Source organism: Acomys russatus, chromosome 22, assembly GCF_903995435.1.
Source record: "Acomys russatus chromosome 22, mAcoRus1.1, whole genome shotgun sequence".
Lineage (NCBI taxonomy): Eukaryota > Metazoa > Chordata > Mammalia > Rodentia > Muridae > Acomys > Acomys russatus.
Window position 1 is genome coordinate 40647848 of NC_067158.1, and position 25345 is coordinate 40673192.

The window sequence follows — 25345 nt, forward strand, 5'->3', positions numbered from 1 at the left end:
GAACATCTGTCACGTCATCTGGCTGTCCAGCATTGGTGGAATGTACTTGTTCTACTCGAGAGACACTCAGACTTCTGAGTTTTATCACTCCAAGGTGCAGGATGAGAAATCTCTGGTTTCATTGGGCCAAGGTGTTATGTGACCTGGAAGTTGAATTCATTCATGTGAGAATTTAATTTAAGGGTGAGCAACTGGAGAAATGCGGAGCCTTTTATATTGGCAAGCTTGGAAGAAGAGAGTCACAGCTCTGGTGAATGACAGTGGTTATAAAGTCTAGTTGCTGGTACAACATAAGATGGGTGCTGAAGTAGAAAGTTAATATTTTGGAAGCAAAAGGAATTGTGGACCTCCATTTCTGTTAAGCCATTAGCAGTTAAGGTGGTGTTTTAGCCAACTGTCTTCACAATATATATTTGAGCACTAGTTCTGAAAGGAGCATTGCAGCCCATTTTCCTAGCACACTCCCCTTTGCTCTCCATCAGTGTATTCTTAAACCTTCTGCTACTGCTTCCTAATAACTGACAAAAATCAACTTAAGGAGAAAGGATTTATTTTAGCTCACAGTTGGATGGGCTATAAATTCATCATGGTGACAGGAAGCCCCATGGTGACTGGAGATTGCTCAGATCTCAATATATCAGCAAGCCATAGGGACAGGAAGTGGGTGGGACAATAAACTTGAAGGCTTACTCCTACAGTGGTGCACTTCCTCCAAATAGCCCCATCTTCTAAGTCATCAGGGACACCAGCCTATGTGGGGGGACATTTCACATTCAAACAATAACAACCAGGGAGAATCAGTCAAAGTCAGATTTTGCTAAGAAAGAATTACCTTGGCTGAGGGCACTACATAGCTCCAACTCATTGTTGGATCCATGGGCTCTATTTCATTAAGCAAAGTGGTTCATTAGCCATGGCCCATACTTTCTGATTAAAGTAGATCTTCTAATTGTGCAGGCTCTATGTTTAGGCTTTGCTGCTACTGCCCTCTTGAGTTCCTGTCTCAACCCACTTATTTGCTGTGTGAATCTTACCAAGGGTACTTAACCTTTCCAGACATTAGTACCTTTCTCTGTAAAATATAGAAGATGATAATATCAGTTAGGTTCATTGTAAAAATGAAATGACTTGATGGATAAGGAATTTTTGAGATGGTATTCAAATACTCAGTAAATGTTATAGTTGGTTCTTATGACATCTCTTCACTCTGTTTTTTCAGAGACTATGATTAAATCCTCATGGGTAATAATTCAATGAATACTCACCTTACTTATAGGCTGTAATTGTGAATTAAAGAAGAGTATAAAATACCATCATATACTCTGCTCCTTGTTTTTCAGTTGACACACGGTTATTTTATAAATGCAGGATAGGTGTTTCTTATACGTCCTAGAAATGTCAAGTAGGATAATCTTAACTCCCATTATTCTCTCAAGTAGGGGAGCTGCAGTATCATCCTGTATTCTGGAAGCATCACCCAAAGTTCCATGTTGGTACTGACTTCTTTTCCTGACCCACAGCTGACCCATTCCCACAGAGCATAACCCTGTCCCAGATGCTGTGCTTTCCCTTGGCACCCAATTTCACTGCTTCTCAGCACAGAGCACTTTGTGCTGACTCTACGTCCTCTGAAAGCTGTTGGAAACCAGATGGAGGAAGAGATGGAACAGATTTTCACTCCTCACCCTCCCAGACTTGGAGAGCAATAAAAGCCACAATTGCAACCACTAAGTAGTGTGTTTTAGGCTTTACTAGGGTCTGAGCATTCTTTCCAGAGCTATCTGTATTAATTTATTTAATGCTCACAATTATTTCTATAAACATATGCTAATACCTCCATTTTGAAGATGAGGAAACCAAGTCCCAGAGGTAAAGAAGGCAAGAAAGAGGTTAGAAAAAGCGATGTGGGGATAGAATGAGCCTTTTTGCTGTATCTCTGGCTAGGAAGAACATCAGTTCCCATAATAGCATCTTCTTGGCTGGAGCAGAAGTAACTGTGTAATTAATGGAGATGGAGAAACTGTGGAAGGTGAAACAGTCACATACCTAGTCTCAGATCAGCTTTACAATTACAAATTTTATATGATCCCATGATCCCTTTCAATTGCTTGCTATTTGCAGCATGCTTCCACCCCCCAAGTGTAATAGAAAGAGTAGGAATAATAGTTAATTAAGAAGTCTGTGTAGCTCATTTCTGGCTAATTGACATTCTCCTATAAAATATTTAAAAATTAGGTCTGATATTCAAATACTGTCTTTTCAGAGTTGTGGCTCTTTTTTCCCCCCAAGAGTTCCCATCTATAGGCGGGGTCTACTACATGAGAGTGATTTGGGTATTTTTATAGATGCTACCCAGGTACTCACATTCAATTGGGGAGAGGGGAGAAAAGTCTTACCGTACCTCTTTTGTTGTTTAGATCATACCAATGCCTTTATTTATTTTTTCCAAAGAAAGAGGAGGCTGCTGGTGTGCCAGATCTCCTGCAGCATGCTACCCAGCTAATGCTCTTCTTCAATTGTAATGAACCTGTACTGTTCAACCAAACTTGGAAGATCACATTCTCAAAGTTAGTGTGTGCGCAATTGCCAGAAAATAGGCTTCAAACTGTGTCCCCAGAAGGCTTTCTCTCTCCTTTTCTGGCTTTGACAGACTTTGAGAGAGATGCTTATAAGCCCCCAGCAAGACCAGGTGGGTGGTTTGGGACTCTGAGCCCAGTTGGCAACCTCTCGGAAAGAGCATGGTGCATTAGTTTCCCGTGGCTATGCTAGCAAATTACCCTAAACCTGGTGCCTTAAAGACAACAGAAATATATTCTCTCACAGTCCTAGAAACCGGAATTCCAAAAGTAAGGTGTCAGCAGGACCAGAATCTGCTTCCTGAATTAGGGGAGAGAATTTGCTCCATGATTCTCAATTGGCTTCTTCTGACTGCTAGCAATCCCTGGTCTGGGCCTGTGAACATTTTACTGTAACCTCCACCTCTCTCTCTCTCTCTCTCTCTCTCTCTCTCTCTCTCTCTCTCTCTCTCTCTCTCTCTCTCTCTCTCTCTCTCTCTTTCTCTCTCTCTCTCATCTATGCATCTTCCCAGGGTTGCTTCTCTCTTTCTCTTCTGTAACAAGGGTGTTTGACATTCAGGGCTTACTCTTATCTAGGACCATTATTTTGGGATTCTCAATAATATTTGTAATGACTCCTTTTTTTCAGTTTATATCACATACACAGCTTTGGCTCCCATTTGTAGGCCTCCAGTTAACCTATCTTACATGGTGACTGAGAAGATTTCTTTTGATTGAGTGGAAATGAAGGTAGATTACAATTGAGCAGCGGGCTGACATGCATTCAGGAATAGTTAGCATCTTCATAGTGTCTTAGCGGTAAGCATGATTTGAAGAAGCTAGCTTGTAGAATTCCGTCTTCTCTTAGGACACAGCTTCCCTAGGTGGAGTCTCCCATATGTCTAGGCCCCAAATACTCTAACTCTGGGATTGAAGCTATACTATTTACTCCGTAGTAGATGCTTGTACATGTTAATAGTCATCTGCTTAGATCTAAAAAATCACTCTTTATTGTGATCATTAATCTTTATTTTCAATGTGACCAGATTTAGAATCAGCAGAAATTTGTTTTCTTACAGTTCTGAGAGTTCTAGTAGTTGTGGCTTCTCCTGGGCTTTTCTGTTTGGATTACAGATAACTACCTCACTACTGTGTCCCTTAGATGGCCTTTCTTCTGTTTATGTGCAATTCTTTCTCTCTCTTATGCCCCCCATCTATTTTTTTTCACTATGTGTTCTGTATTATCCTAAAGAATGACCATAGAGGGGGCAAACCAAAAACTAAGTGTTGGCTGAGCATTATTCTGAGGTTTATGCTCTCTCATGTGATTTTTACAGCAGACTTGGTAGTAGATCTCACTGTCTCCAGTGGCATGTGAGAAAGAAAAGTTTCCCTAGCACACTTAGCAGTGTGTCGTGTCCCTCACCAAGATAGTCAGTCTACTTCAGCTTTATGGGTTCCTAATTCCTAAAAGAGGTCAAAGTTGTCTCTTTGCCTTAATCTCAGTAAATTTAGGCATTGCATATTCTTCTAACAACTGAGGGCTTTGTGAGCTCATGTATGTTATCAGTTGGCTTCTTTTTTTTATTATTTTCTAGGCCCGTTTGACTATCTTTGATTATCCAGTATGATTCTATTTAAATACTTATAATAGCAATTAGAGATTGAGAATATTGGTATCTCCATTCAAAAGCATTTGAGTGTGCTTCCATGTGCTTCAGATACTGCCAATGTAGATTCACCTAAGGCCAGATTTAATTTCTGATGAATAATTAGGGACTATATTTCCAAATAACTAGCTTAAGTCCTGCCACTGTCACTGTAATCCATGATCAAGCATGTCCTACTTGGGTTTCTATTATTGTAAAGAGACACCATGATCACGGCAACTATTATAAAGGAGAACACTTAATTTGTGTTGGCTTATAGCTCAAGGTTTAATCCATTATCACCATGACATGAAGCATGGTGGCATGTAGGCAGACTTGGTGCTGGAGAAGGAGATGAGAGCTCTACATCTGGATCAACAGGGAGCAGGAAGAGAGAGTGAACCACTGGACATGACTGGAGCTTCTGAAACCTCAAAGCCAACCCCCAGAGACCCATTCCAATAAGGTCACACCAATCAAACAAGGCCACACATACTAATCCTTTCAAATGATGCTATTCCTTATGAGCCAATGGGACCATTTTTATTCAAACTACCACATTGAGGTCATAGATTTCTGTATGTGGGAGTGCATGCCATGCTTTCCACATGGCATGACTGTGAACCTTCAGAAAACAAAACAAAACAAAACAAATTTCAGATTTCCTAACACTGAACGTTCCGTCAGATAAAAGCTGCCAGATATTACGATCTTCTCGCTTCTTGATTCCATTTGCTTGGAAATTTTTACCATCTTTTGTCTTTTTTTTTTTTTTTTTATTGTTTATTTTTTTCTTTATTTAATTTCTTTTTTTTCTTTTTTTTTTTATTAATTTATTCTTGTTACATCTCAATGTTTATCCCATCCCTTGTATCCTCCCATTCCTCCCCCACCCCCCATTTTCCCATTATTCCCCTCCCCTATGACTGTTCCTGAGGGGGATTACGTCCCCCTATATATTCTCATAGGGTATCAAGTCTCTTCTTGGCTACTTGCTGTCCTTCCTCTGAGTGCCACCAGGTCTCCCCCTCCAGGGGACATGGTCAAATGTGAGGCACCAGAGTACGTGAGAAAGTCGTATCACACTCTCCACTCAACTGTGGAGAATATTCTGACCATTGGCTAGATCTGGGAACGGGTTTAAAGTTTACCTCCTGTATTGTCCTTGGCTGGTGCCTTAGTTTGAGCGGGACCCCTGGGCCCAAATCTGCCTATCATATTGTTCTACTTGTAGATTTCTAGGACCCTCTGGATCCTTTTATTTTGCTGTTCTCCCATGCGTCTCTCATTTAGAGTCCCAATAGGATGCCCTCCCTTCTGTCCCAGTTTCCTGGTAAGTGAAGGCTTTTGTGGGACATGCCCCTTGGGCTAGTATGCAGATATAAGTGAGTATATACCATTTGATTCTTTCTGCTTCTGGGTTAACTCACTCATTATGATCATTTCTAGCTCAATCCATTTATCCACAAATTTCGGGAATTCCTTGTTTTTAATAGCTGAGTAGTATTCCAAAAACAGTGGTTAGATGCCACGAAGTAGGTGGCAATGCCTTAACCGTATGCGTGTTGTTAGGCCCAAGGGCCTCTTCCATCCTTGTCAAGGGGAGTGCTAACCTTCTCTCCTTTCATACAACACTTACCATCTTTTGTCTTTAAGGTGGATTTTCTTTCTTCACCTACTCAGCTGGCTGGTTTCTTTTCATTTGAGAGTTAAGACCATTCATATATATGCATTATGCCTCTGCCTCCCTGCTTGCTGGGATTACAGATGTGCATCATTTTGCCCGGCTATGGCCATTAATATTTAGAATTATTACTGAAAGGTGTTTGTAAAGATTGTAGTCTTTTTTATTCCTTGCTGGTCTACGTCCTTAGTTGTGGCATGTTTTTCATTAAACTGGATCTTCATTTGTTTCTTTCCAGAGCCTCTTGTCCATCTTGATTCCTGTCTTCAGTCTGAAGTGTTTCTTCCAGTGTTTTTTTAAGTGGTTATGCTTATTTGTCTGTTTGCTTCCTGTTTGGATCATGGAAAATTTATTTTTCTTCTTCAACTATGGCAGCTATTTTTGCTGTATATAATAGTCTTGGTTGGGTATCAGTGACTTTCACAATTTGAGGCACATTGTTCCAGAGGCTTCTGGATTTCAGAGTTTCCAGGGAAGAATCAGCTTTTATTCTTGTAGGCCTTCCTTCATATGTGATATGTGACTTATCTGTTTTTATCTTGTACATATACATATTTTACATTGCTCTGTATATGTAGTGCTTTAAATATAATATGCCATGGAGTGTTCTTCATTTGGTCCTATCTAGTTATTATTATTTACTTCATGTATCTGTATACATATGCCTCTCCTTAGTTTGGGAACGTTTTGTTCTATGACTTGGGGACAATCCAGTCTGTGTCATTTATCTGGGATCCTTCTTCCTCGTCTATGCCTACATTTAGAATATTTTATCTTTTGATGCTTTCCCACATTTCCTGTGTGTCTCTTCTCCATGCTTTAATTTTTAAACTTTCTTTGCTTACTTTGTTTACTTTCATTACTTTATTGTTGAACCCTGATATTCCAGCTTCTTCTTGATTCTTTCTTCTTATAAGGCTTTTCATTGAATTTTCTAATGGGTATACTGGGTTTTTTTTTTATTCCATCTTCATTTCAGCTATAGTTCTTTTTCTTTATTAACTCAGTTTTGAAATCCTTTCAAATATCTTTGGCATTTCATTCAATTGTATTTTCTTAGACACCACTGAAGTAATTTTTGTTATCTTCTTGAAGTTTAGCCAAGCATCTGCTAATGTCTTTCTCAACTTCTTTCATTAATATTCTATATGGCCCATCTATACTGCTCCTTGGTATATTAACAAAGGCCTGACAATCCTACTTTCTCAATACTTGTTTAGCAATGTTCATAGCTTCCCTATTCACGGTAGGCAGGAAATGGAAACAGCCCAAAGTCCCTCAACAGATCAATGTATAAGAAAAATATGGTACATATAAACAATGAAATTCTATCCGACATTAAAGAAAATAATGAAAATTTCAGTAAATGGATGGCATATAAAATTATGCTAAGTGAGGTAACCCAGATCCATAAAGCAATGCTGTATGTTCTTTCTTTCTTCTTTCTTTCTTTCTTTCTTTCTTTCTAAAAAATATTTTATTAATTTATTCATATTACATCTAAATTGTTAACCCATCCCTTGTATCCTCCCATTCCTCCCTCCCTCCCATTTTCCCCCTATTTCCCTCCCCTATTTCTGTGACTGAGGGGGACCTCCTCTCCCTGTATATGCTCATAGTGTATCAAGTCTCTTCTTGGTAACCTGGTATCCTTCCTCTGAGTGCCACCAGGCCTCTCCATCAAGGGGATGTGGTAAAAAATGGGGCAGGAGAGTTCGCATAAAAGTCAGACCCCACTCTCCACTCAACAGTGGAGAATATCCTGCCCATCGTCTAGATCTGGGCAGGCGTTCAAAGTTTACTACCTATATTGTCCTTGGTTGGTACCATAGTTTGAGTAGGACCCCTGGACCCAGATCCCTGTGTTTCTAGGATGTTCTGGATCCTTCTATTTCCCCATCCTCCCATGCTTCTCTCACCTAAAGTCCCAATAGGATGTCCTCCCTCTGACCTACTCTCCTGGTACGTGAAAACTTTCATGGGACGTGCCCCTTGGGCTAGTGTCTTGATAAAAGTGAGTATATACCATTTTACTCTTTTTGCTTCTGAGTGAACTCACTCATTATGATAATTTCTAGTTCAATCCATTTGTACACAAATTTCAGGAATTCCTTGTTTTTAATAGCTGAGTAGTATTCCATAGTGTAAACGTAACACAGTTTCTTTATCCATTCTTCTACTGAGGGACACTTAGGCTGTTTCCATGTTCTGGCTATTATGAATAAGGCAGCTATGAACATGGTTTAGCATATGTCCCTGTTGTGTGGTGGAGCATTTTCTGGGTATATTCCAAGGAGTGGAATAGCTGGGTCTTGAGGAAGCCCTATTCCCATTTTTCTGAGAAAGTGCCAGATAGATTTCCAAAATGTGTATGTTCTTTCTAATCTGTGGTTTTTAGCCCCAAATCTTCAGATGTGAGTAACTGTAGAAAACAGGAAAATATAAAGGAACTGTAGGTTGAGGGCTTGAAAGGGGAATAACAGAATGTAGGAGCTATGAAGTGGTAAACAAGAAATTCAGAAGGGGGCTCTGTGCTAGCTAATATTATGTCAACTTGATACAACTAGAGTTACTGAGTGGAAGGAACCTCAATTAAGAGAACGCCTCTGTAAGAATGGGCTGTAGACTATCCTATAGGGCATTTTCTAAATTAGGGATTGATGGAGATGGTCCAGCCTGTTGTAGGTGGTACCACTTCTGGGCCAGTGGTCCTGCGTCCTATAAAAATGCAGGCTAGGAAAGCCACGAGAAACAAGCCAGTAAGTGGTACTTCTCCATGGACTCTGTAGCAGCTTCTGCCTCCAGGTTTCCTTCTGGTTTGAGTTCCTGCCTTGGCTTCCTTCAGTAGACTGTGACTTTGGATGTGTAATTCAAATTCTTTCCTCCCCAAGTGGCTTTTTGGTCAAGGTGTTTCATCACAGCAATAGAGGTATTATTCTCTCAGACAGACTCCTACTCAGGACAAGGGAGAACTGCACTTATCTTTAAGTAGGATGTTAGGGATTGTGCTGGCTTAGTAAAGAGGCAGTCATAGTTTCTCCACCAAGATCTATGACTACAGTAGCCATGGCTGGGTTTCCAATAGAAGGCATGGTCTTCTTCTTGTTGATCAGGCCTTAAGACTACTTAGAGACCTGCTGTTAAGGTCCAAGGTATCCATACTATTGCACCTTCAAGGTTACTGTGCCATGCTGGTCATCATTGTAACAGTTCATAGGCATTCTACATGGGTAAGACTATTGACTTTTTTTTCTCTCTTAGACATTTTCATAGCACTGACTAGTACCATGAAAGCTAGATTATTATTTTTTATTATTTGCTTTACATCTCAGTCAGAGACCCCTCCCACCTTTCCTCTGGTCCCACTCTCCCTGCCTGTTTCCCCATCTCCTCTCCTCTATTACTCAGAGAAGGGGAGCCTCCCCAGACACCTACCCTAGCATATCAAGTCACATCAGGACTGAGTGTGTCCTCTTCTCCTGTGGCCTGGCAAGGTAGCCCCTCCATGTAGAAGTGATTAAAAAATCAGGCAACAGAGTCCATGTCAGAGTCAGCCTTCCTTTCTCTTACTAGGGGACCCACATGAGGACCAATATTCCCATCAACTACTTCTGTGTAGGAGGCCTAGGTCCAGTCCATGCATGGTTTTTGGTTGGAATTTCAGTCTCTAAAGGCCCTCCTGGGTCCTGGTTAGTTGGCTTTGTTGATCTTCTTGTGGAGCTTCTGTCCCCTCAGAGTCCTTCTGTCTTTCCCCTACTCTTTCATAATACTCCCTGAACTCCCCCCAATATTTGGCTATGGGTCTCGGCATCTGTTTCCATCAGCTGCTAGGTGGAGCCACTCAGGAACAGCTATGCTAGGCTCCCATCTGCAAGCTTAGCAGAGTACCCTTGATAGTGTCAGGGCTTGGCTGTCCCTCATGGGGTGGGTCTCAGTTTGCATCAGGCATTGGTTGGCCATTTCCTCAATCTCTGCTTTATCTTTGTCCATGTCCATCTTGTAGGCAGGTTTAAGTGTTGAGTCAAAGTTTTTATGAGTGGGTTGGTGTTCCTCTCTTTCCATTAGAAGTCATGAGAGAGTGTCCTCTCAGGGAGGTTTTCAGGCTATGGCCAGCTCAGGTCCTCTAGGCTGTGTGTCTGAACTGCATGTTTTCTTCAGCAAGGGGAACTTATTTTTCACCTGTTGGAGGAGGGGCAGTCAAGAGCAATAGCAACACCCTATAATGTTTTGGGAGTCTCTTGGAAAATCCTGACAAACTACTCAAAAGAGGCTTCTCATGCCTGGTGTGGAGATTCTTGTTAGACAGTCTATGGATCATTGGGGCGAACATTGTCTGCCCAGATGGGAAATTTTAATCTAAATATATATGTATGTAGACAAAGACACACAAACCTTATTGATAGTTTTAGGTAATAATGATTCCTTATAACTTTCAGACATCTTTACTGTTATCCTCTTCCCTCATTCTTCTGTTTGTCTCTATCACCCACCCTAACTCAAACACCCTATTTTCCTCTTCAGATCACTTGTACCCTGCAATTCCCTTCTCAATTCTCTTGGACTTTCCTGGGTTCTACAGTTAGTCCAGGTTATGTACTTAGAAGTGAAGATGGATGAGAGAGAATATTCGTCTTTATGGAACTGGGCTACCTCACTTGATATGATCTTTTATAGTTCCATGCATTTAGTTGAAATTTTTATTTTTCTACAGATGAATAGTTTTATATTATTGTATATATTTACTACATTTTTATTATTGATTTATCACCTGAAATACATCTAGGCTGTTTCCTAATGATCATGGTTGAGTAAGTACATAAAGGTTATTTGGGTTAAATTTGCCTTTGTTCTTTTTAGTTTGCCTCTTTCTGGACAAAGTATACATAATATAAATAGACATATACACACAAAAGAAAATATACACATGTTCTTTAAAACATTACACACACACACACACACACACACACACACACACACACACACGCACGCACACACACACACAGTGGAATTCTTATAAGTAAAAGAGCTTGACTGACTGAAAACAAGATTTAAAATATATTTCTGAATCCTTCCACAGTCTTCTAATCCCACACTACACTCTACTTCTACAATGGGTACCATTTTTATCCTCACATCCTGTGTAGCTGTCCAGACTCCTATTGGTCTGTGTTGACTTTGCCCCCAACTCTGGTTAAAGAAAGAAAGCAAATTCTCAGAAGTACTTTTTTCCCCTGCCAAGATCTGGGACCTCATAAATCATGGTGACAAGAAATGTGATGATGGTCTCTTTCCGTTCCCGAGGAGATTGGAAGAGGAGAGGCGTGCAGGTTCCGGTGTGGGTTTTGTAATTTTTCCCGGTGATGGCCTGTTGAGAGGGATTCCAGCATGCCAGCTCCTGAACCTAACTAGGCAATTCTCCACTTGAGTGTTCCTGCAGTGAAAATGCAGAGACATCCACCAGTGTCACTTGGGCCGTTTAGTGCTTGCTGCTGCACTCCTGGCAATTAACAATGAAATTGTCAAGACTTCCTTTTGTTCTTTCCCAAGCAGGCAGAGCCTCATTTTTACTCCCTGGTTTAGTATATGATCAGTGGGACTCTGTGTGTTTTCAGAAACTGTGTGGCTGTGTACTTGGCAGGCTTTCTTCTTGGGCAGTAGTATTTCCACAAGTGGGAAAGAAAACATGCATGCTCTCATGTAGCCTCAGGCTGAATTACCAAGTAAGTGAAGGAAATTGAGACTCCTGTTTTCTATAGGAGTGTTGAACTTTCATAGTTTTGAAACGGTGTACTTACATTGGATTCCTAAAACAAATATTAAAAGAAAAGATATTTTCCAGATTATACTTGTCAAAGGGAGAGCATAATAAAAATGGCACCAGATAAGAGAAAAAGAGATGTATCATAAGTATTTTTATTCTTGTAAGGCTTAATATGTTTGAACATTATGCATGTTCATTTTGTAAGCATAATTTCATTGAAAATGTCAACAGAGCTTGCCTAAGTTCTTGCTCTACACCATTTATAAAACACTCTAATCAAAACACTTTGTCTCTTTGTACTAGTGTACCTAGGGCCATGTATCAACCAGCCTGTCAGGGATATTTTGTCTGCATAATATCTGACTCTATAAGCAAAACTCTTATGATTTGGAGACCTACAGATATATAGTAGAAGAGGAGTACAGTGTTTCTTAATAAATTTGAAAAATATAAACCAATACTAAGGGTAAAAAAAAAAGCTTCATTTGATAAATATTTAGCTACAGGACTCACTATGGCTGAAAACAATATCCAGTGCAATTAAAATCTGATTTATTATATGACTGTTCATTTTGTCTTTGTTTATTGAGGGACATGGCCGTCTTGTTAAGCAATGCAGCCGTTCACTTGATTTCCGCATGGAGGAATGGATCTTAGTGGATCACAGTCCAAGTTCATTTTTGTGATTTTCAAAAAGAAAATGCTCAGTGTGAAGATTTCACACAATCCCAGAGTTCTGAGAAACTTAAAGTCGTAATTAAATGCATAAACTCAATTTTCCATCTCAAATGAAAAAAATAACTGTGAAAAGACTTAGAGATTTCCCCATACTTTAGTCTCTTAGCGTGGAGGAAAATGACGAGCTTAGAGAACTCACATAAGAAATTATAGAGAATATTGTGTTTATGTATATGTGCAATTTGGACCAAGTGATCCATGTTTTTAGCTTGTGTTTAATTTTTCATATTATTTAAAACTTCAAAGATATATTTATAGTGTGTTTTGACAAAATCTATTCCTCATTCCCCTCCTCTTCTATTTCTGCCATGTCACTCCATCACTTCTTTCCCTCCTAATTATTTCTTTCTTTTCTTTCTTTCTTTCTTTCTTTCTTTCTTTCTTTCTTTCTTTCTATATCTATCTATCTATCATCTATCTATCTACCTATCTATCTACCCATCTCTCTATCTTGCATTGTATTTTGCCTACATGTATGTCTGTGTGAGGTTGTCAGATCCTAGGGTTACAGACAGTTATAAGCTGCCATGTGGGTTTTGGAAATTGAACCTGGGTCCTGTAGAAGAGCATTCAGTGCTCTTAACCACTGAGCCATCTCTCCAATCCTCTGGATAGTTTACATTTTAACATGCTGAGTTCATCAAATGTTGCCTGTGTGGGAACAGTTTAGGACCACCTACTGGGACATGGATAAGCTGTCAGAGGCCACAAACCTAAAAAAGACCTAACATTTTCTGCCCCAGAAATTATCAATTACAAATAGCTCTTGACTGGGGCTAGAGACTATGAACTTCCCTCCATGTTCCATGCTGGGATTTTTGTTTAGCTTGATCTTGTAAAAGCCTTGACTATAGAGTCACATCTTTGCTTCTTAAAGGGTTCAGGCTTCTCTCTGAGTCTTGTTAGAGGGCATAGACAATGAGCTATAGAATGCATGTTGAGTCTCTCTAAAACTCATGAAGATATAATAGTTCTCAAGGTGACTGTACTATGAGATAAGGATTTTGGAACATGATTAGATAATGAGGAAGGGGTCATCATCAGTGGAGCTAGTGACCATATATGAAGAGACATGATAGAGGTCTTGTGCCTTTCCTGCCACATGAGGATTCGACAAGAAGGTGGCATTAATAAAACTTGATATAACCCTCCACAAGATGCTGAAGTTGCCATTGCCTTGATTTAGGACTTCTTGCTTCTTTTAACTATGAAAAAATGTTGTTTATAAGCTAGCCTGTCTTTGGTGTTGTGCTATAGTGACCAAATAACATGTTGTTGTGGCATTTTCAAAGATTTTCATGCCACATTTACGTGGGTGTAAACATGCCAGAGCTGTGTACTCACCCTTTTCAGTTTGGTATTTCTGATTCAGAGCTCTAAGCTATGTACCAGTTTGCTTATGGGAATATAAGGTCAGGGACATTTTCAGACTCCCCTGGGCATGCTATGGTCATCTCTTCCAACTGACTAATGGGTTTTCTCAGCTATTGGAAGCTATACACTGTGATTGTGGATGGTGTTTTTAACTGAATACACTTCTGGGTGCTAGGAAAGAGTATGTGTATTTGTATGTTGGGAAAGGCACTGGACATGAAGAGAATGAAAGATTGAAACAAATGTCAAAATGATTGATTACATTATTAGAATAATAAGTAATTTCTAGTAAGTTTGGGATAAGGTCTCACTATGTCATCCAGGGTTATCTGCAGCTCAATAAGTAAAACAAACTAGCCTTGAACCTGTACTCACCCTTCTTTGTCAGAGTTCCAAATACTGGGGTTGTGGGCCTTCTGTCACCTATGCCTGTCTATGACTTAACTTCTGAATTGAAGCTGCTGCTCAGGTCAAGCAGAAAACTGGAAAGAGGGACTGTTTTGAGTGAGAAAAATTCCTTTATGGTCTGATGTGGGCCCTGATGCTTCGAAAAAGGTGCATACTTTGGAAGACCTGAGTCACGATAGCTAACATATCTATTAGGTCCCATGTCATCTTACTTTATTTTGGTGTCGTGTCTGTGATTAAAAAGATAAAGAAGAATTTTCTCTGTTCACTGAGAACCCCAGCAAAGCAGGAGAAAGAGGCACCCAACGTTCATCAGTGATTTTTGTTCTCAGAACTTTCCCAGAAATCCTAATTAAAAAAAAAAAAAATTTCAGCTATCCATGTTGATGAAGTCAATCTTCAAACATACTGTGTGTGGTTGCTTCTGGTTAACTTTGAGTGGAACAATAGCTACAGCAGATGGTTTGGCCTCTTCCATATTGATTTTGAAGATCCTGCTGACCCAGGTCAGCCAAGGAATATGCTAAGGTCATCAGAAACAATGGCCTAGGAGGCACTCTGCAGGAGCAACGATTAGGACATGTCCCCAAAATGCTGGAATGATGACAGAGAGCTGTTTTGGTCATGTCTCAGGCAGCCTCAAGTTGCCTCTGTTCTCAATGATCTGTGTTATAAAGCCCAAGGCCTATGAATGTATCTAATGAGAGCCTCTATGTGCTAACTGGATTTTATCAGAAAGTATGTTAGTTAGGGAATAGGAATCACAGAAATTGATTTTCATTAAAAAAATTTAGATCGATTTGAAAACTTTTAAAATTCTTAGAACAATATCCTAGAAAAATAATGGTGTCTTTATGAAGATAATGCACTGTTGCCTTGGAACTCTAACAGCAGAACCCTCAGAAGGGCAGATTAGTCTTACAAGGGTAGATTTGTGCAGCTACTTACTTTGGTTGCATAGCTATTTTGTTTGATCCATAAAGTTTCCAGTATTCAATTTAGCACAATATAGCAAAGCTAAAAGCCTCAGCGTGCATTCTGTCCAACAGAGAAACTGATAATATGTTTAATGAAATTATTGCTTTAATGAAACATATTGGTTAATATGTTTACGATAGGTCTTATCAATGATTGGTTAAACATATATCCTTCTTTTGTGTAATGAATTTCTGGAAAATAATGAAAAAATAAACTGAATTAAGCTTTGAACGGAAGGGAAATATTTCTGCTTTCTTTTGTTTTGTTGGCCAGCATTAGAGATGGAAACCATCACCTTGTGCCCGCTAGGCAAGGACTCTACCACTGAGCCTCACCCTCAGCTCCGGACAGGATTTGTGGTGCTACTTAGCAAAACCTCAGACTCCAGTTACACAGTAGCAGCAACTTCAAGGACAATACAGGAGGTAAACTTTAAACCCCTTCCCAGATCTAGCCAATGGTCAGAATATTCTCCACAGTTGAGTGGAGAGTGTGATACAACTTTCTCACGTACTCTGGTGCCTCACATTTGACCATGTCCCCTGGAGGGGGAGACCTGGTGGCACTCAGAGGAAGGACAGCAAGTAGCCAAGAAGAGACTTGATACCCTATGAGAATATATAGGGGGACATAATCCCCCTCAGGAACAGTCATAGGGGAGGGGAATAATGGGAAAATGGGGGGGGGGAGGAATGGGAGGATACAAGGGATGGGATAAACATTGAGATGTAACAAGAATAAATTAATAAAAAAAAAAAAACAAAAAAAACCCAAAGTGATAAGCAGAGCATGATTTTACACTTAAAACATTATTTATTAAATTTTAAAACAGTTTATTATTGAAAGTTTTATGCGTGTGAACCTGTCATCCCTCTGCCTTGCCCTCCCATGCACTCTCCCTCACACACCCCCCCTCTCCTCCTTCACACCTTCACATCCTTTCTTTGTCTTTAACCAAAACAAAACAACCACAACAAAACCAGCGAGTCTAATTAGTCTTTCTGCCGAAATATTGACTGATCTTGGTAGCTTGATCCTGTGCAAGGAACCTTACCTTTACTTAGTTCCTGAGTGTGCTGTCTATGTGCTGTCCAGGAGGCAGTATTCTGTAACCTCGCACTCCATCCTCTGGCTCATACACTTCTTCCTTCTGTGATGTTACTGAACCTTGTCTGGGAATTTTTATTTTAAAATTGCATGAAATAAACACATACTGCAAATGGCCAAAATGAGTGTAACCAAAGGACGGGTGGGGGTTTACTATGTTGGAAGCTAAGATATTTGAGATGTTCATGGGGTTGATTGGAGTTGGAGGTTTGTTAAGTTTCTGAGTCAGCAGGAGTCAGGAGTAGGTACAGGGCTCCTTTGCGGCTTCCGTTTCTGCCTCCAGCATGCCTTTCCTATATGCCACTTGTGTGATGCTGTGCAGCATCATCACCTCCTCTTTGCAGACTGAGGACCTGAGGCAGTATACCCTTGGGTACCAAAGTCACATGTGGACTGATTCAGTGGCCGTAGGATGTCTCAGGGCAGCTCTTCATCCAACACAATGCAAATTAGGATTTCCCAGCAATCTTCTCTGTGTTGTCTGGACAGGCAAAGAAACAAAGGTGTTAAGTTGATGACCCAGCAGGAAACAGGAATTGTTTCCTGTCCTCTCCTGCTGTTTTCCCAAGGAAACTGTGGATAGGCTTGACATCCCTAGGAGGGCTTTTTCTGTGAGCAGTTTTTCCTCTTATAAACTGTGGTCAATTTCTGGATCGTTTTCATGTTCATTATAAGGGAATTATTTACAGCGGAGAACACAATCTCAGTAACTTTGGACAGAGTGAGAAAGAACCGGTCACAGTAGTTCAATAAACATGGATGCACTGGGGAAAATTATATTAAGATTAAAATGGTATACATGGGGAATTCTATTACATCTTTGCCACTGGTTTGTTATTTTTATTGTTCAATGAGACATTATCTCACAATTTGTGTTCATTTAAGAAGCACATTTCCAAAGCTTATTTCATTCCTTTCCAATCCAGCCTGTCTTTTTCATTTTTACCATGCATCTTGTTTACAATTTATATGCCCTCCTATATTATCTTGCACGGCAACTGAGTTTTCCTTTTAATTAGGATGCGGCTTTGAGTATTACTTATCCTATGGGGCAAATGCACAAATTTTACAACAATACAAATGAGCGCTGTGTTTTCTTTACCTAAACCAGAAAATTAATATTCCGTTGTAGATAAAGCAGTCTGTCACATTTGGTCTACCAGGTGAAATAAACATTCGTGTTGTTCCTGCCTAAGCTTCTTCCCAGAGCTGTGGCCTTTTGCAGTCCTCTTATGGCTGCCACAGGCTAACTCTTCACTCCAAAGGTGGACCACACAAAGTAGGGATCCCCATTAGTCATTTCACTTAGCATAAATTACCCTGGGGTTAAGATGGAAAAGCAAACAAACAACAGTAACAAAAAACCCCATAAAAATCTTCCCAGACTTTCTCCTCCCTCTACAAAATTCTCACAGCTCTTCTAGTATTTCAATTAATACTGTTCTTAATGGTTTGTCTCAGCATCTAAGAACAAGATTAGTTGTGTTTTTCCTGCCAAGGAATCAGAATTTGAATTCTTTAAGTGGAAAAGCAAGAGCTGTTAATTATGCTTAGCCCCCGTAGACACTGTGTTCAAAATGTGGCAGGCCACCTGAGGGTAGTTTGGTTATATTTTACACTTGTTTATATAAAGGGAGACCTACAGATCTCAGTGACAGAGTAGACAGACAGACTTGAGTTTATTTTTCCCTTGGTTGTTTTACTTTTCATGTTTTTTTTTTTTCTTGTTGTGTGAACACATGCTATCTACATCCTGGTAATCACGTTTAAGAAAATTATTTTTTTTCTTAAAGAATAGTTTGTATTTTAAAATAGATAATTGGCAGGTAGCTAAAAATATACACAGCATGGCAAGAGGGTGCTTCATTCTGATAGGCTGAGTGGTCATCATCCCCTAACTCTGGAGAAGGGACGGGCTACCACCCACGTCCTTTATTACCTGAAAAGATGGAAAGTAATTTTTCATTAAAGCTTCAAACCAAAAGTTGGCAACCTCAGTGTTTGACAGTAGAGTGCCAATGATATTTTTATGTCCTGGGAATTTGTGTTTGGCCTGTAGCTTTTAATTATTTTTACAAACTTGAGAATAATGAATACATTTGTAATAAATTGAAAAAAAATCTCTGATACTGACTGACCAATAAAACAACCAAACCAAACCAAACAAAAAACCCAACAGATTTATATGATAATCCTTAAACACCAATTGTATTACTCAGGGCTAGTCAGAAAGAAACTAGGATACTGAGACTTATTAATGAGAGCTCAGAATGTAAATCAAAGCTGATGGAATTAATACTGTTTAATTACTAACAGCACACCACACCTGGAGAGCACATAGTCATCGCTCGGCGTAATATTTTCGGCTGGAGTTACCTTGGGAGGGATGCGGAGCAAAGCTTATGGCATGATGAGCTTCGAAGAATGATGTCACAGGGACCTGTCACACCGCATCGTGGTCTTTAGGTGTGGCATAAGCTGAGTGCAGAGAGGCAGTGGGTGTGGTGTGGAGACGGGAGGACAAAGTGTTCATTTAAGGCTGTAAGGGAAGAAAGCTTCCGAACTGTAAGAGGTGAAGGGCGTGAGGTTTTTATATAACACTTTGTCAGCATATATTAATTCTGTAAGACAGTGAGTTGCACTGCTACATTTTCATACATGTGTAAAAAGAGGCTCACTTTGATACTACCCCTTAATTACTCTCTTATCTTCCCTCCTCACAATGGTTCCCTTTCTTGGTATGAGTAGACTGATATCCTATATAGCTGAACGTTGGTCGGTGATTGCTGCTTGGGGATTGGGAAACACAGCATTGTCATTACCAAGAGTGTGAGTTCTGGAGGAATGGTTCTGTGAATCAAACATTATTCCAAAATAAAAAAATGAAAAATGTTCTAGCCAAGTGACATATATCCACTTCCTGAAATTCCACATGCCTCAGTTTCCCTATGTGCCAAATGAAGATATGACTGTCATGACAGTCAAATAAGCAAGTTCATATACAGCATGCATAGAGAGCTCCTAGAACGTGCCAAGGGTATGCTAGCATGGGTTATAATTTTTTCCTCTTGAATTTGTCCACATCAAGCCTCTGGCAATTCGTCAAGTCTGTTTAGGTTTCCTTTCATGGGAGCAGACCTGTTTCACACAAAGATATTCTTTACATGGCTTTCTGCTTTCTTGGGACTCACCACCCTGCTGGTCTAATCCTTTAATTTCGGTGGCATCCATTTTCCAGCAGACTTAATTCTGTGCTGGACCTAAGAAGAGATGCTGATTTTTATTTATTCTGTTGGTTTGTTTGCCAGTAGGTAGACTATGATACTTCAGAGCTTCTTCAGTGCTGGACTGTGCAGAGAAGATTCCATTATTCACACCAACATTGTGATTGGAGGTGTTCTGTGACTGAATTGGTATATGCTTACTAAACTCACCTACATGACACAGCATTTTGGAGAGCCATAGTGAAGCGTCTCTGCTAAGTCACCTGGACTTGTGCAGCTTGATTGAGACTTAAGAGAATAAGGCATGGCAAGCAAATCTTCTGAAGGCTAGTCATTGTTCATATGCAGAGGCGGGAAGAGTTCTGGACACCTGGGATGGTCTTAGATGGTTTCCTTGGCAAATAAATATCATCTAGGCTGGGCTTGGTAACGAATGCTTGTAGTACTAGAACTCATGAGGTACAGGCAGGAGCCCAGGGGTTCAAGGCTACATAATGATGTGGAAGCCAGCACACGGTACATAAGAGCCTGTCATGCACAGTTTGTGCTGCCCAAATTGTGCATAGTGTCACAGTTGCTGCGGGTTCATACATCCAACTGCCCTCCTTTGTCCTGAAACAACATTTCCTTGTGTCATCCATCACTTCTGCCTGTACAGTCTTTCTGTCTTCTCTTCCACAATGATACCACATACTTGAATAATAGAACATGGAGAAATCAACGTGGTCCTAACTTGAGTCCTTCATCCCTAACTGCTAGTTTCATGGTGCTCGAAGGGTGTATGCATGCTACTGGAGGAGAAAAGTAATCATCAACATTTCCTATCTATGAAGCCTGTGAACTACAATAATGACCAGTTTGACAAGACATGCCCATTTGTACAATAATGATACAAATGCTATGAGAGGAAGCAACTTATTTCTGATTGGATTTAAAGCCTGCACCGTAAGTTTAGCCTTTTACCTGGCCCCTTTATTGTGGCCAAAGATCTATAGGAAGAACCTACTACTGTTACTCTGCCAGGGGAGTATAGTACTTAATTGATAGCCCCATGACTTATTGTTATAGCTAAAGATCAGTGCATCTTGCAACCATCATCACAGGAAATTCTCTTTGCAGCAGGTGGTGATTAACACAGAGGCCTGCCTGCAACTAGCTGATGTGAAAAGAATAAGAGACCATGGAATGCTCAGCCCCAAACTGGACATTTATAGCATATCCCCTCATAACAAAGGTCAGGTGGAGCGTGGGGACTGACTCTGACATGAACTCTGGTTCATGTTTGACTACCTCCCCTTGGTGGGGAGGCCTGATGGCACTCAAATAAAGAATAAGCAGGCTACCAAGATGAGACTTGATAGCCTATGATGACCATATAGTGAGGGAGGCGGTCCCCCTCAGTCTTAGAACTAGGGGAAGGGAATAGGGTGAAAGCAGGAGGGAGGGAGGAATGGGAGGATACAAGTGATGGGATAACAATTGAGTTATAAGCTGAATAAAGTAATTAAATAAAAAATGTCAAAAAATAAAAAACAAATGTCAGTGGTTATTGTAATTTCCTGGACATTTGGATAATGAAGGTTGGATGAGTCAACCATGTCTCTATGAGAGAATGATGGTGCAGTGAATAGAAAGTGAGCAGAATTTACTTTTTTTCTAGATAGGAGCACAACCTACAACAAGGATTTTAAAATACTCAACACAATTTTGAGATTACTTTCTCTTGTCTAGAGTAACCAATTGGTGTTTCGGTTATATACAATTTACTACTTTCCTAGTCCTAGCTCTTCCTTTTCTAGTGTTGGGAACTGAACCCAGATTCCCCATAGATACTATGCTAATGCTTGACCACATGGCTAGTGCCCCAATGCCCAGTTTCCTTTTCTAACTAATATGTCCTCAAGCCCTTTGTTCTCCCTAGCGATGGTCTTCTTTAAGGAACACTTTACTTTGCATTACCATGAGTTGGGTTTGTTCAGCTTTCGCCTCCCAGTGAGATCATGTGATAACCTCCTTTTTGTGCTTGGCTTATTTCCCTTTACATAGTGTCCCTTCATATGATGCAATGAATGGTAGAAATGTATTAGAAATTCACTCATACCATCTGTTCCTATGACACATTTTATCCTTTTAAAAATTGTCCTACAATGAGACATTAGATAAGTACTCAGGTTGAACTGACTGACTGAATTAGTTGCCTTTAGATACAGCCAGTAGCGGAATTGCTCTATTTTTTTTAAATGTCAAGTAAGGCACTCCCATAATGTTATCAAACTGCTTGCACTAATTTACATTTTCACCAACAGTGTTCAAGGGTTCCTTTCCCTCCATCTCCTTGCCAATGATTGCTCTCCGCACCCACCTTGATGATAGCCATTGTAACAGGAGAAGATTTGTGCACCCATAATATTTTTAATCTTGTGTTTACTTATTCAGTGGTAGGTACCTTCAAATTTAATTCATTTTGTATTTCCTCTACCTAGGGTGATATTCAGCATCTGTAAGTAATTTATCAATGTATAAAGTCATTGATACAATCTGTATGATGTAGTCAGATTTTAATTTACAGTTGGTATGTCAGGCGTGTATTGACTTCTATGATCCTGGCCTAGGTCCCATACGATATTCTATATTGATCTTTTCCCCAGATAAATGGATTTTGGCAGTGAGGAGATAAATAATGAGTAGCAACAACCACAGAGATATCAACTGGTGTACCAGTATGGAAACCCATATACAATGCTTTAGGTTTTGGATATCAAGTGTACATTTTTTTTTTCCCTGGCAAAGATTAGGGAGAATTAAGCCTAGTGCCCAAGGCAGATGATTCCTAGAAGCATCCAGACAGCTGCCGTGACATACAGTTTAACCACAGGCTCTTTTAGATCAGTTTCTCCGTGTCTTTGAAACTCCAACCAATTTTCCATACCTTCCAGCTGTCCATCTCACAGAGTGCTAGATGTGTAGCTTCTTTCTTTTTCAAGACAGGCACCATTTATATCAAACATTCTCTTTTTTTTTACATACGCATGCAGGCTATTTTGTTTTGGAATCTTGTCTCCTAAAAACTTGGTGCTCTTCCCAGAGATGAAGCACCAAAACTAAAGTTTCCCTATGTTTCAAATTTTATAGTCCAGCTTCCAGTTGAAAGATAGGATGGTTGAGAAAGTACATGCTACCTAGAGTTTTTATTTCAGCTCTGTATTTTATAGAGCATGTGATTTCAGCAACTTATATTTTTATTTTAATGTTTTACTATAAGATGAATATTAAAATAAAACTACCTACACGATGACTTTAAAATAAAATGAGATGATATACAAAAAAGGACCTAAGTCTATACTTCACTAAATGATAACAGTGGCAGATCTTCTTTTCCCCTGGTATTAGTTAAAGATCAGACATGAGGGAAGCAACCTCAGCCTGCCAGCCCTTGTTCTGTATCTGTCTTACTTTCCTACCCTTCTCATATGAACAAAAGCAATTGCTTTACACAAGTCCAACAAAGGAGCCACACCTTATCCCTGTGCACACACACTCTCGCCTGGATGGCAGTTCCAACCGATCTTAATTCCTCTATTACTTTTCCAGATCCATCCTGACCAGGGTATACAATGTTGTTTTCTAGAACAGTGATCACTTTTCAGTGCTACCACTTGCCAAGAGATGCGTTAAGAACTGTTCTTTATCAAATGCCATTCTGTAGTGGGCTGACTGTGCCTCTTGTGGGTTCCATTTCCAAGTTCTGCAGAACTGAAACATTTTATTTAGCACACATAGAAAGAAGAGCAGTGATGAAAATTTTCTGCATTCTACCTGCAAATGTCTCTCTTTCTCTCTTTGCCTTTCTGTAAACTACAATATACATTTCTTACTAACCTGCGACTTGATTTGCATGGAAGACAAAACTAGTGAAAGGTCTGGCAGCCAAGTAAACCTTTTCTTTGCCTTCTGCGTTTCAATTTTTGTACAGTAGACTGCACCTCTGAAAACCTTCCAGATTCACTATGCTCTCATCACACTGTCTATTATAATTCTGCCCGATGGCAAACCTCTCCTTATTGACTCTAAATTACATTTAATCCTGTTAGGATCACTTTTTATTGAAAGGCACGCATTGTGATGGCATTGACAGGAATCCAGCAACCAAGAGACCCAGCCAGAGGAAAAGACACTCTCGGAGCCTTCTAAAGTTTGTCATTTTCATGCTGGGCCCAGCTGTGGAGCCTCTTGAAGGATGGAAAGAGTTGGGGTGCTCAGTGTAGATAATGGCCTGCTCCTGGGCGGTGTGGAGAGCTTTCCACCACAAGGAAATAATCTTTTGAGCCCAGTGGACTAAGAACCAAAGACCATTTTGAGCTAAGACAGTGTAATTCTATTAGTGAAAAGCCCTTGCAGGGGGAAATTGCCTGTGTTAAAATCTGTGCACAAATTAAAATAACAGGGCTAAGGGGGAAAATATCTCTATAAAAGGCTTTATGGATCCAGTGGATAATAATATCCTTTAACATTAGGATCTGGGGACCTAAAGATATAGGTTTTTTTATAGCATATTGGTATCCTTTTCCTAACTTTAGCTTGTGCAATAAATCTGTTCTTGAGGGCTTATTTGATGAATCTGAATTCTCTACCAATACATACTATTACTTACGAAGAAAATACTGAAAATAAAGCCTGCATGTATTGGTTGTATGTTGACATATTTTAGGACTGATATTATCTTAAAAATCCATTTTTCCTAAGTGTATTGAATTAATACATTTCCCCTAACTTCTATAAACTATTTGGGGCAAGTCCTATTAATATTACTGTTTTGAAACAGCATGTGAAATATATTTAAATGCACACCCAAACTTAGAATGGATCATTACAAATGGGTGAGTAGTTTAGAAAAAAACTGTCAGTGATAATGGTGTTTATTTTCTAGGGTGAGAGGATTCCAAAGTCCTAAGAACTGTTTATCTGTTGGATAGAGAATGTCACATATCACATTGTTACCCATGAGTCTTTCACTCATTGGACATTGGCTGTTAGCTGGAAGCTCACACTACGTTTCTAATTCCATGACAAAGACAACATGAGCAATGGGCTGTTAAGCATATAAAAACTGTGCCATGTAAGTAAATAAAGACACTGTTCCTAATTCTGTTAAAGGGTAATGGCAGCGTTTACTCTAGAATTAAGCAGTAATGAGACAGATGATGCTTTGAGCTCTTGCTATGGGCTGGCAGCGCAGTACCAGAGGATCTCTCTCCAATAGTGTAATCAAGACAGAAGCCAACAGGGTCATTATCTTCTGCCTGTCTTCCAGCCCTCCTTTTGTGCCTTCCTTCACTTTCTTTCTCTATCAATTATCTTCTTTTTCAGATTCTTTTCCTTTTCTTCTATGCCTCTACTCTCTCTCTCTCTCTTCAATTTTCATTGGGCATTTATTAAGAGCCTTGTTGGCTTAGGCATGGTGCAGGTACTATTGATATTCTGTGCTCAAGAGAGATGCACTGGTGTCTTTATGGCACTTACAAGTCAGATGGAAACAGTATAGAGCTAACCAGTAGAAAGTTAAAAAGAATATTTAGGGAGCCCATGAAGGGAAGCTCTCTCATGCCCCTATAAGAATTAAGTTGCAAGACATGAATGCAGTGGCTCATTGTAAACTCCTAGCATTCCTCCGCCTTAAAAAAAAGAAAGATGAAAAAAATCACACACAAGCAACAACAACAACAACAACATTTCCCCCCAAATTAACTAAATTAAGACAGACAACAGTGAATCACAAGCGACTCTAGCAGATATAGGCCCTAAGCATCCCAGAAATAAAGGCCAAGACATTTGTAGACAACCATATTGTATTGCAATGTCAAAACTTA

General features: G+C 39.8%; 1 non-coding gene and 1 pseudogene across 1 annotated transcript; one reads left to right on the forward strand and one right to left on the reverse strand.

Annotated features, from left to right (window-relative positions):
* Positions 1-14772, forward strand: part of LOC127205742 (cytosolic beta-glucosidase-like) — a 220130-nt pseudogene extending 205358 nt beyond the window's left edge.
* On the reverse strand, positions 5714-5839 carry LOC127206049 (U6atac minor spliceosomal RNA). The gene has a single exon (XR_007832742.1). It is a non-coding gene; the product is annotated as a U6atac minor spliceosomal RNA (small nuclear RNA).
* Positions 14773-25345: the final 10573 nt, after the last annotated feature.